The following is a 12595-nucleotide window of genomic DNA, read 5'->3' as shown; positions in this document are numbered from 1 at the left end:
CAACTCGGATTTGACCCCTAGCCTGGGAACTTGCATATGCTGCAGGTGGGGCCCTAAAAAGAGCAAATAAACAAACAAAAAAACCAACTCTGTATTTCAGAGTAACCTGATAGATGGTTGGGACAAAAATCTCATTTTTAAGAAGATTTCCAGCTAATAATTACAGATGGAGTGATCTGAAGAAAATATTATCATTTTGTTACCCCTGATGAAATAATCTAGTGAATGATTATCAGTGACTCCTAAAACTATTAGGTCAAAGGCTGATGGAGAACGTGATAGTTGATGGGTCAGGCTAATAACCCCTGAACCCACTGAGCGATCTTAACGTTATAAAAAGAGAAGTAAAAACATGCCCCCTAATTTGATGCTGTAGAGAAAATATAGAACTATCTCTGACATTTCTTTCCAAAAAAAACCTGAATGTGATTCTAATCAAGACGTTAGATCTAACTACTAGTTTATAGGAAACACAGGAAAAAGATGACATATGTCCAGCAACACCATAGAGATGCAATCAGCCAAATCCAGAATGTGGAAGTTTCTATAGGACGAGTTATTCAATTTGTTCAGTAAATGCAAGAAAAGCAAAGAAGGCAGAGGCACTGTTATTTTCCCCCCAAAGTCAGCGTCAGATAAGTGTTTTTATTTATTTATTATATTTTTATTTAGTATTTTTTTAAAGTGGCATTGGGACTTAAGTGACCTAACAATGTTTGAATCTTGGTTTGGCTAAATCATCATAAAGTTATGAATTATAAAATTATGAAACAATTTGGGAAATTTAAACTCCGGCTGTTAGGAGTTCCCGTCGTGGCTCAGCGGAAATGAATCTGACTGGCATCCTTGACATAGGTTTGATCCCTGGCCTTGCTCAGTGGATTAAGGATCCGGTGTTGCCATAAGCCGTGGTGTAGGTCGCAGACGTGGCTCGGATCCCGTATATGCTGTGGCTATGGTGTCTACAGCTCCAATTCTACCCCTAGCCTGGAACCTCCACGTGCCGTGGGTTCAGCCCTAAAAAGACAAAACAAAAACAAACAAACAAATAAAATCTGGCTATTAGACAAATTAGAGGACTTTAAAAAAAGGGAATGATAATGGTATTATTTTAAAAAGAGTCATTCTTAAAGATACATACTAAAATGTTTTGCAGATTGCATGATAACGTATCAGTTTCCTATGACTATGGTAACAAAATTACCGTAGACTGGGTGGATTAAACAACATAAATTGATTCTCTCATGGTTCTGGAGGCTAGAAGTAGAAAATCAAGCTGTAGGCAAGACCTTGTGCCCCCTCTGAGATGCGAGGGGAGAATTCTTGCCTCTTCCAGATTCTGGAAGCTGTCCTTGGCTTGTGGCTGCATCTCTGTGCCTCTCACACGGCCTTCTCCTCCTGGTAGGTCTGTGTCCCATCTCCCTCTGCCTCTCTCCTACACATGTGAGGGCTTACTTTGGATAATCCAAGATAAATTCCTCCTTAAAAGTCCAAAGGTATTGTCACATTTTTTTGGCCCTCTAAAGTAATATTCACAGCTTCTGGGAATTAGAAAGTGATACATCTTTGCAAGCCATTTTTTGTCCTGCTCGTCTTAGCTGTGATAGATGAAATTTTCTTGAAAATAATCCAGCAGAGGCAAGGAGTGGGAATGGAAGATTATGAATGGCTTTACATTGTTCATTCTTGAGCTGAGCGATGGCAGTTCATCATATTACCCTCTCCACTTTATGTTGAAAATTTCCGTAATAAAAAGTGAAAACCAACAAACAAAGGTGAACCAAAATGCCATAGTAATCAGTACCTTGCAGAATTGGAACATACCATATTAACCCCTGATAAATACGAACCTTAATTTTGTTCTGTTTATTAAATTTAGATATGAGGCATCTGATATTCATCCTGCAAGCATTCACCACTTTTTCAGACATACTTCTTTTGTGCTTCTCAAGAAAAGTAAAGGATGGAGTTCCTGCTGTGGCACAGTGGGTTAAGAATCCCACTGCAGCAGCTTGGGTTGCTGCAGAGGGGCAGGTTCAATCCTGAATGGGTGCAGTGGGTTAAAGGATCCTGTGATAAGGATCAGGCATTGATGCAGCTGTGGTGTAAGTCACAGCTGTGGCTCTGAATCATTTCCTGGCCAGGGAACTTCCATGTGCCACGGGTGTGGCCATAAAACAAACAAACAAACAAAAAGTAAAGTGCGAATGAATGTCCCTTCACTTGGAATTTAGAGACTGAAGATGACCTGAGGCTGGGATAAGAACCCCCTTTTCTCTTCCTCACTAAGGTGCTGGTGAGCGGGTGAAGAAGTGTGGTTGACTTTGGAGACTCGTGGGCTGAAAAACTTATTACTGCATCTTTGTCAAGCAGATGAAATCATTTAAGGGTCAACATTTTTACTAGGGTTCAACTGTGTTTTCATGGGATCATAAACCGTCCAAATGAGCTGGAGCCTGGCACGTAGGTACACTCCCGGGTTCAGTAGTAATGAATATCTTCCTGTGAATTACTATTTTTCGTTTTATAAGGCTTGAGATTTTAATTCCTAGTTTTAATCTGTTTTTATTCTCTGTTTCCTTAAAAGGCTCCCAATAATGAGATTTTTTCATGATTTCTCTTTCTCCCCTCTGTGCTGGAAAGATTTCAAGGCCCACATTTGAAAATAACCACCCAAGGCAGAGCACAGCATTTCTTAAAGAGCTATTGTCACCTATCAGAAGTATATTTCTTTTTTTTTTTTTTCTTAAGTAAAGGTGGGAACCGGGGGACTCAAGGTCTCAGGGACCAAGAGCCCTGCCTCAAGAAACCACACTGCTTTTATTGTGCTCTTGAGGATTATATCAAGCGTAAAGGGGGTTGTAGGTGCAGGATATAGGTTTTTTTTTTTTTTATTATTATTTTAAAAGTCACTTAGCTGGTAAATGATTAAACTTTTTACTCTAAACTATAGGCATTTAAGAATCATTAGCATTTGAGTTAGCTATCTATGCATAGCATTTCAGAGAATCCTCACTGTGCTTCTGCAAATGGCATGCCTATTTGTGGCAACCCTGTGTGCCTAGGTTTGCACCATGGTTGTCTTTTCTAATGCATATTCTGTTAACAACCACTCATAAACCACTTCGTCATGAGGTTCCTCTTTCTCTTACTCTTTAGAGGACATATCATGCTTGTGCAAATGGCGTGCCAATCTGCACAGGTCCAGTGCACCTAGACCATTGTATTATGTCCTCATTCAGCTGACCCCCACGAATAACCCATGCCTTTAGGTCTTTGTTCTTAAGCTTAAGTCATTTACCATCACCATGACTGTTTCTCAAGCAGGAAGATGGGAAAAAGTAAGGAAGGATGAGATGGAGTTTTCAGCAAAGAGGCTAAGAAAATGTTATAAAAACATGTCTTGCAACAGAGACTCACCTGCAGGAGTGAGAGTTCTGAGCCTCACATCAAACTCCCACCTGTGGGGATCTGGCACTGGGAGAAAGAGCCCCTGGAGCATCTTGCATTGAAGGCCAGTGGGGCTTGTGCACAGGAGCTCCATGGGAATGGGGGAAATGGAGACCCCATTCTTAAAAGGCACACACAGACTTTCACGAGCACTGGGTCCCAGGGCAAAGAAAAGTCTCCTTAGGAATCTGGGTCAAACCTGACAGCAGTACTTGGAGGACATCCTGGGAAAACAGGGGTGAATGTGGTGAGTTGTGAGGGAAGGACATTGAAAGCAAAGCACTCTGGAATATGCAGCAGCCTTGCCTCTCTCTGGAGGTCAGAAGTATATTTCTTAAAATACCATCTTCTGGTGTTCCCGTCGGGGCTCGGTGGTTGATGAATCCGACTGGGAACCATGAGGTTGCAGGTTCGATCCCTGGCCTTGCTCAGTGGGTTGAGGATCTGGCGTTGCTGTGAGCTATGGTGTGGATAGTGGACGCGGCTTGGTTCCCGAGTTGCTGTGGCTGTGGCGTAGGCCAGCGGCTACAGCTCCGATTGGACCCCTAGCCTGGGAACTTCCATATGCCTCGGGAGCGGCCCAAGAAATGGCAAAAAGACAAAACAAACAAACAAACAAAAAAACTCCCAAAAAACCCCTACCTTCTGCCCAAGTCAGGCTTAAGTATATATGTTATAAAGGGTGATGACTGCCAAGACACTGTTTTAGATGATTCACGTTACTTCACAGATACTTTAGTTCCTTAATGATTTTTGTTTTAAGGAAGGAAAACAAATTCATGTGCAGTCTCCGATAAAATACTATCTTAAGTCACCAAAAGCAGCATGTTGAAATGTGCATTTAGCCTTTAAAGTCAATTTATTAACATGTTGTGGTTTTATAGTCTTTCCTCAGTGATTTTCATACTGAATTTGTTTCTTTCCTAGTTAAAAGCTGCATTTTGAAGGGGTGGTATACATTCTCTTTGCAAAATCTCAGAATTAGACTGTCTTTTTTTAGCTCCTGGCGTTAGAATGGAGCCGGTACATTTGTTGTTGATATCTGAGCCTCCTAAAACCTGGTGCCCTCCTTTGTGTTTGTTCTGAGTGTGATGCAGAATTGTCCTGGCTACATCAGACATGAGAACACTTGGCCAATTCAGTTTAGAATTCCACTTTTTGTGGTATATGGGTGTTCATAGAGTTTACAAGGCTGACTGTGTTTTGAGCTTCTCACTACATTGTTCTGACATCGTGACCTAGGCCTCCTGGAGAGCTGTATTTTTGGAAGGTATGGATTAGCGTGGTGCATTATAGTAATATAGATATAAAAATGACTTTTCCAAGTGAGCAGAGTCATTGGTGAAGTATAGATGTAAATCTGAGCCAGCCTCTTGGGCATTCTCGTTGCTTACTAAATGGCTTATTATAAAACTTGATGGAGATTATTAAATCTCTCAGCCATTCCCTCCTTTTAGAGTTGTAAAAATCACCTGATTTATGTACCTTGTAATAAAGGAGAAATAGGTCTGAAATAATTGAGAAAATTGTTTACATTTCACTTGATCTAGCATCATGAGAATCTGTTCTCCATTTTTTAGTGTGTTTCTGTGCAAGAAAGAAATATTTACTCAGTAATCATCTTTAAGATACAGGTTCTTTTATTACCTAGGTATCGCTCAATTTTTTTCAGGAATATACCTTTTTACATAAAAGGAGATACTTCTCTAGTTTTGTTTTTCTCTTTGTTACCTTTTCTTCTTCATCTGCCCGAAGATAAAATATGATGCAGAAATCCAACTGAAAAAGAAGTCCGACTTTTGTGTGATGTTTTTTATGTGTGCAAGTAATTAACCAATAAGGCATTCTTAGGCAAAACCAAAGCATTTCTTTGAGTAAATAACGAAGATAGGATACCATCCAGACCTTCACTGCTTTTACATCCTTAGTGCCTCTGAAATCCATGCATTTCTCTCATCTGGGTTAGCTCCATCCTCTCTTGTAGACAATAGCTTCTTAACCATTGGTCTTCTTGCATCTACCCCGTCCACTCTCCTATGTTGAGTGACATGTTGATTTCATGGTGCCCCTTTGCTTCTCCATCCTGTCTCTCATTGCTCTTAAAAAGTAAGTCAAGATCTTTAATGTGTACCAGGCTCTGTGAAGTCCTGCCTCTGACCTCAGCGACCTCATCTCTGACCATGCTCTCACCAGCTCTCAGGACCTCAGCTCCATGGTCTTCCTTTCATTTCTTACCACACCCATATTCTTTTAAAACGCCGCAGGGCCTTAGCATGTGCTATTTGCTCTCCTTGGAACGTCATCCTCCTCCACCCCCACCATCTTCATACCTCTCCCCCTCTAGTCCTCTTTGCTTATTGAGTCAACTCCTTTTATCTCAAATTCAGGGAAGCCTCTTGACACCAGCTGGGTCTCACTCTTACAGGCTTGTTGAAATTAACTTTCTAGGCCCAAGACGGAACCTCTCTTGACCCGGAGGGGTCCCCACTAGCAACTGACATGTGGATGATGCTGGGGTCCCCAAAACTGTTCTACTTGACTAGAGACACAGTAAGTATATCCAATCAGCCAGTCCGCAAAGGCCAAGCCAGCTCCGGCCTGCTCACTCCAAACACGGTTGCCTGTGTGGCCCAGCCAATCAGATATGTTCTGTCTTTCTCCTCTTTGTTCTTTATTCTTTATTCCATCAAAGTTTTCTGCCTTCCGACCTGTTCTGCGGTTCTCTGAAAGGAGACTGTCCACTTCATGAAGTGTTAAATAAGCTTTATTTGTATCACCTACTTGTCTTCTTTAATCATTTAAAAATTTTTTTTTTTTTGCCTTTTTTAGGGCTGTTCTTGGGGCATATTGAGGTTCCCAGGCTGGGGGTTGAATCAGAGCTACAGCTGCCGGCCTACACAGCCAAGCAACACCAGATCTGAGCCGAGTCTTCGACCTACACCACGGCTCACAGCAACACCAGATCCTTAACCCACTGAGCAAGGCCAAGGATCGAATCTGCAACCTCATGGTTCCTAGACAGATTTGTTAACCACTGAACCACAACGGAACCCCCTTCTTTAATCATTTTTAATAGGCTTTTGCATCACCATATGTCTTTTCTTCCCATTGGACTGACTTATTAGCTATAATTTATGTGCTTACGTAAATCGTCTTCACGAGGGCAGGCAGTGGACCTGTTTTGCTCACCATTATCTCTCTAGGACTTAGTACAGTACCTAGCACATATCAAATGCCCCATAAAAATTTGTTGAATGAATGAATAACATGAAAAAATGGAATCCGATAGAGCTGTTCCCTAATTAACGTATAGTGCCTGCACCAAAGGCGGCATACGTGAAACGCTGAATGTGCCCTTCAGAGAGATCATGTATGGAGGTGGCCTGCTTGTTCCATAGCTGCTGCTGTTAGAGAGGGAGTTTGGAATAGTTTCAAAGAATTGTCTTTGGAAGTCATTTGCAAGCCACACAAGAAAAGCACTTGTCCTTTTGATTAAAAATAATACCCATCTTTCTGTTTCTCTTTATTTTCCAAATGGAGTTCCAACTCACAGATATCAAATTCCACTTTCAAAGAACCAAATTTGTCACAGTTGAATATTTCAAAAGAATGTTATGTACACGAAGGCAGCCTTGAAAGAGTTGCTCTAAGACATTGTGGGCATTGGCGGGCTTTTGGCTATGAGCAGGTAGTCTTTGAAGGGGCCAGTACTCACTCCCGTGGACGTGTGGGCTCTGCGGTTTCTGTGAAAATCTTGTACATAGTCACTCTTCACACTGTAAGGATGTCTCACGTTTGCTTCTGGCCATGAGGCAGAGGGATGCATATTACTTTGTGAAGTCAGTCATTCACTTCATCTCGGTGCTTTCTGTCCTCCATGGGCAAAATTCATCTTGCAATTTTTTTTTTTTAACCAGGAAAAAATGTAATAGGGACTTGAATAAACTATTATCAAGTGTTTAAAATCCTTTAGATGCCAAGTTCTGTGTTTAGGAAAAGTCCCTGTTAGTGTGAAAGATCACAGAACAGGGACCATGTCTGTCCACTGAAAATTACTAGGGATTCTTGCCAAGTTCTGCCATTCAAGATTATGTATTCAGTATTTTAGTTGATATATATATATTTTTTAGCCACTACTGCTTCACCTCTTTTGTAAAGTCTTTTTTTTTTTTTTTTTTTTTTTTTGTCTTTTGTCTTTTTTGTTGTTGTTGTTGTTGTTGTTGCTATTTCTTGGGCCGCTCCCTCGGCATATGGAGATTCCCAGGCTAGGGGTTGAATCGGAGCTGTAGCCACCGGCCTACGCCAGCGCCACAGCAACGCGGGATCCGAGCCCCGTCTGCCACCTACACCACAGCTCACGGCAACGCCGGATCGTTAACCCACTGAGCAAGGGCAGGGACCGAACCCGCAACCTCATGGTTCCTAGTCGGATTCGTTAACCACTGCGCCACGACGGGAACTCCTTGTAAAGTCTTTATTGCCCCTTTACCTCCTAATTTTGGAAGAAAGTTGCTTTGTGTACTCCCTCTCTCCTATACCTTAAATCAGCATTGATTTTAAGAGGGAATAACTGAAATTAAAATAACACATAGGAGTTTCTGTTGTGGCTCAGTGGGTTAGAAATCCCACTGGTGTCCCTGAAGATGTGGGTTTGATCCCTGGCCTCGATCAGTGGGTTAAGGATCTGGCATTGCTGTGAGCTGTGGTGTAGGCCGGCAGCTTTAGCTCCAATTCAACCCCTAGCCTGGGAACTTCATATATGCTGCAGTGAGGCGCTAAAAAGAAACACAAACACACATAAAACGTCTGTGCCTTTTAATCTATGGGAATGCCTTTGGAGATGCAGAACCGATAGCTGAACCGATGGCTGCAGCTATTGAGCAGCTCTTGAAGACTATGTTCAAGCAGGACGTTTGTCACAGATCCTTTCAGAACACCATGAGCACTGTGCTTTCCTTTCTCTCTCTCTTTTTGCTTTTCTTTTCAAGGTCACACCCATGGCTTATGGAAATTCCAGGCTAGGGGTGGAATTGGAGCTGCAGTTGCCAGCCTACACCACAGCCACAGCAACACCAGCCCCTCAACCCAATGAGTGAGGCCACATCCTCAAAGAGACAATGTCGAGTCCTTAACCCACACGGGTTCTTAACCTGCTGAACCACAACGGGAACTCCAAGCACCGTGCTTCTCTCTTGTTCACTTCTGGAAACATGCCCTCAACTCAGCAGGGTGTAGGTGCTCTGAGAATAGTAGGCAGCTCTGTAAGCTAATGAGGTGGGAAGCCTTAGCTAGGCAGCCGGGAACTTTTGAGTTCTCTTGACCTTTTATTCTCAAGTGTTCTTTTTCACCTGAGCAGCAGAGCTTTGGCTTTCATTGGCTTTTTGTTTGGTTTACTCCTTGCCAGTAAAGACTTCCATTTTCATATTGCTTCCATGCAGACAGTTCTTGCTTATGCAGATATATTTTCCTGCCCCCTTATGCAAATATTTTTTTATGCCTAGCAATAATATCAAGATTTGGGAGAGAAGGGTCTTTTGAATTTGGTCTTTTTAAGAGTGGTTCCATGCTAAATATCTTCTTTGTCAGGTCCCTGCTTTTTGTTGAATGAGGCTCTTAGAAAAAGATCTTGCCTTGTTTGTGGTGAAGCCTCATTGTGTCTTCTGCCTGTCTGCTGAACCTCTGTGACTCCTGTCGGTGACTGAGTCATAACCTCCTACCTGTTCAGTGACATTTCATCCATGTGAGTCCTGGCCAGACACTCCCTACCTCCCAGCAGAATTGTCCCCCAGAGGGATTTGAATGTGTTTTGAGTGACTCGCACTTACATGAGCACTGAGCCCTTGATTATTATTATTTTTAAATCATCCCGTCTTGAGCTGGGGTCATGTTATTTTGTAATGCACTTAATGGCTACAGTTCTTGTACTCATCACGTATCCGATGGTTGTGCTGTTTCCTGTGTGGGAAAGAGAATTGCCCTTCTGCTTGAGATAGTGCCATCTCGGGACATACTGCTCTGGTCCCAGGAAGTGTTAGGGATGGTGGCAGTCATATGCTCACGTCACCTGTGCTCACTGGATGAGTGCTTAAGGGCTGTAAGGTCATGAAAAGTTAGCGGAGAATTAATAGTGTAAACGTAATCCCCTACAGTTTTAAATAATGACCCTCTCGAGTTCAGGCAACATATATTAAAGCATTCTAACATGAGTGGGAACAATTTCAGACTGGTAAAGGAGGGGTAATAAAGGGTTTAGGACTGGCTCTTCACTTGGCTATGAAGTAAATAGGCTGCTTTGCGTGAGAGGAGGCTGAAGGGAGGAGAGGTTAACTAGCTGGCTCAAAAGTCACGTAGGTGGGCAGTGACAGAGCTGGCACTTGAACTGAGGCTCTGGGACAACACTACTTCATGCCACATGCTGCCTGTCCCTGGGCAGGGGGCATCGTGTGTCCTAAGACATGATACACATTCTTCTTTATCGACAAGATGAGACATAGTCAGATTTAGAAGATAAAAGCTCAAGTGGTTTATTCATTTATTGACCCACCAGTTCAACCTAATAGGAATTTGTCGAGGCCCCCACTTGTCCAGCACTATGCCGGGTGCCGGAGTGGGATGTCAAGATCACCAGGTATCAGGGCTTATAAAATATGTGTAAAAATACCTTCTCTACAAGATGGAATTCAATTTCCTGTTTATCAATTTATCCTAAGCTTTTGATCACCCATGTGCCAGGCACTGTTCTAGATGCTGAAGTATAGTTGAGATCAAAGCAAGCAAAGCCTGTGTTCTCACTGAGTGGACATTTAGGGGGAGGGAGACAATAAATAATTCCCCCGTTCCCAGGGGAATTAAGCGAGGGTGGGGTGGGAGAGTTGGCTGCGTTAGATTGCAGAGGTGAAGAAGGTTTGCTCCTTGCCCTGGAGGAGGCAGACATGTCAACAGCGAAGCACGGCAGGTGCCGTCTGTGCAGTGACTCCTGTGAACAAAATGACTGTGAACCTGAGGGCTGGCGGGAGCCATGTGCTGCCAGGACCAGGTGTGTGTAGGATCAGGGCCCTGGAGCACAGGCTGCACAGGGAGAGACTGATGGTAGGACTGTCTGGGGTTGCAGCCCCTTGGCAAGTGCGGGGGCAAGGCCAGAGGAGGAAGGAAATGTTACTGCTCACAGTGAGAGCTGGGGAGGGCCTCCCAAGTGAGGTGACACTTAAACTTGGTCTTGAAATGGGCAGAGATGAAGGAGAGGGCGTCTCCTGGCTCTACTCCCATGAACAAAAGGGGAAAGATCCAGCTCATTTCAGGAGTGGCTAGACCTACGGGCTTGCGCCCTGGCTAGAGGACAGGGTGTGCGACAGAAGAAGCTGTGGGTTGGGGGACGGGGGTGGGGTGGGGGGCGGTTGGGTAGACCGGTTTGCTTCAGGTAAGCAGAGAGCACCTGCTAGAGGTTTTATGGTAGTAGAGCCTTAGAAATATTTTTCTTGCAGCAGGGCGTATAAGAAATCGGAGTGGGGAGAGAGGTGGTTGAGAGGGCATGCAGGAGGCTTGTTTGGCTGGCCCTGAAGTATTGGGGAGCTGATCCAGGAAGGTGGCCTTGGGGCTGGATTCAAGAACGAGGGGCAGTTGTGCAGGTAGAGATAGCCAGGCAGGTGTAGGATGTTAAGATCTGGTATGGGAGTGACGGAGGGGAAGGATGTCTGACCGCAAAAGGAAAAATGTGTTTGAGGAGTTCCTGTTGTGGCTCAGTAGTACCAAACCCGACTAGTATCCATGAGGATGCAGGTTCAATCCCTGGCCTTGCTCCGTGGGTCAGGGATCCAGTACTGCCATGAGCTGGGGTGTAGGTTGCAGACGAGGCTCAGATTTGGCATTGCTGTGGCTGGGGTGTAGGCTGGCAGCTGTAGCTCCGATCCCACCCCTAGCCTGGGAACCTCCAAATGCCACAGGTGCAGCCCTAAAAAGACAAAAAAAAAATGTGTTTGCGAGGACAGATTGCTTAGATTAGTTTAGGACTTGTGGGGTTTACGGTGCTGGCGGAACCTTGAGGTAAAAGTATCAGATTAAGTAAAAGTCAAGGTGCTCTGGGTGGGAAGATGGAGATTGGGGTGATAAGTAAGTGGTTCCAGTAGTGGGATAGATGACATTGGCCAGGGACCGACTTGGTCAAAGAGAGAAAGGAGGGGAGGGTGGAAGCTTAGAAGCATCGTGACTGTGGCTCTTTAATTTTTGTTCTTGCACTTGAGTGCCAGTAATTTCTTAGTCAAACCGCACTGTTGGACTTCCAGCTCTTCACTCTCAGTTCCATCCACTGTGATGCTCAAACAATTGGGCTCCCAGGCTATATTATCTTGATTTCACTGTAGAATTTAGTTTTAATCTGGGGCAACATTAAAAAAAAAAAAGCCAGCTTTGTGACCTTCTGTGCTGTTGGGAGATTTTTTTCCATTACATTTGTGGCATTTCCATTACATTTGTGGCATACTCTTTCACAGTGAGTGATAGGAATCAGCTTGGCTTCCCTGGAGGCGTGCACATGTTTGTTCCTCATAGAAAATCATATAACTCATCACATTTACTTTTTTCACCTTGGCTGCTGGGAAGTCCAGTCTCAAATTCTCTGCTTAACTGTCATAACTGTGTTGGACTCAAATAGGTCTCCATATTTGAGTGCTATTCCAATCTCTTTTATGCCAGCCACAGTCTTTGTTTTCTTCTCTAATTTATGCTTTCATTTGTCATGATTTAAAAATATGCAGTGGTTCACAAATTTGCATGTCATCCTGTGCAGGGGCCATCTGATTGTCTCAGTATCGACTTAGTGTATGTGCTGCCCAAGTGAACCCTCCTTGGTCACGATTTTTACTTTTCTTCCCTAATAGACGCATTTCTCATAAGCCATCTCAGATTCTTTGTAGAATGAGATGAGGGCTAAATAAATAATGCCTCTATATTGTCCACCGTATGAATGAGATATACCTAGACTGTTATATAGATCGGTACATAAATACAGGGATGCATCATATTTTAAATTCATACGTTCTTCATTCTCTATGAACTTTGTCTTCATTGATAGTTTTTAGGCAAATGGTACCTATGATCGCAGACTGTAAAACTAAATGAAAAATGATGCAACAGTAGGAACCAAGTTCCC

General features: G+C 43.5%; 2 protein-coding genes and 1 pseudogene across 5 annotated transcripts in view; 1 reads left to right on the top strand and 2 right to left on the bottom strand.

Annotated features, from left to right (window-relative positions):
- GATB (glutamyl-tRNA amidotransferase subunit B) overlaps positions 1-12595 on the bottom strand; it is a 685553-nt gene that overhangs the window by 320192 nt on the left and 352766 nt on the right. The window lies entirely within an intron of this gene.
- FHIP1A (FHF complex subunit HOOK interacting protein 1A) overlaps positions 1-12595 on the top strand; it is a 299876-nt gene that overhangs the window by 41004 nt on the left and 246277 nt on the right. The window lies entirely within an intron of this gene.
- Positions 12189-12287, bottom strand: LOC146400912 (U6 spliceosomal RNA; annotated as a pseudogene).

Source organism: Sus scrofa, chromosome 8 (assembly GCF_054392235.1).
Source record: "Sus scrofa isolate SSC_HxYL_T2T_F1_AM1 chromosome 8, Sscrofa_HxYL_maternal_Yorkshire_Landrace_v2.0, whole genome shotgun sequence".
Lineage (NCBI taxonomy): Eukaryota > Metazoa > Chordata > Mammalia > Artiodactyla > Suidae > Sus > Sus scrofa.
This window is presented reverse-complemented; position numbering and strand designations above follow the sequence as displayed.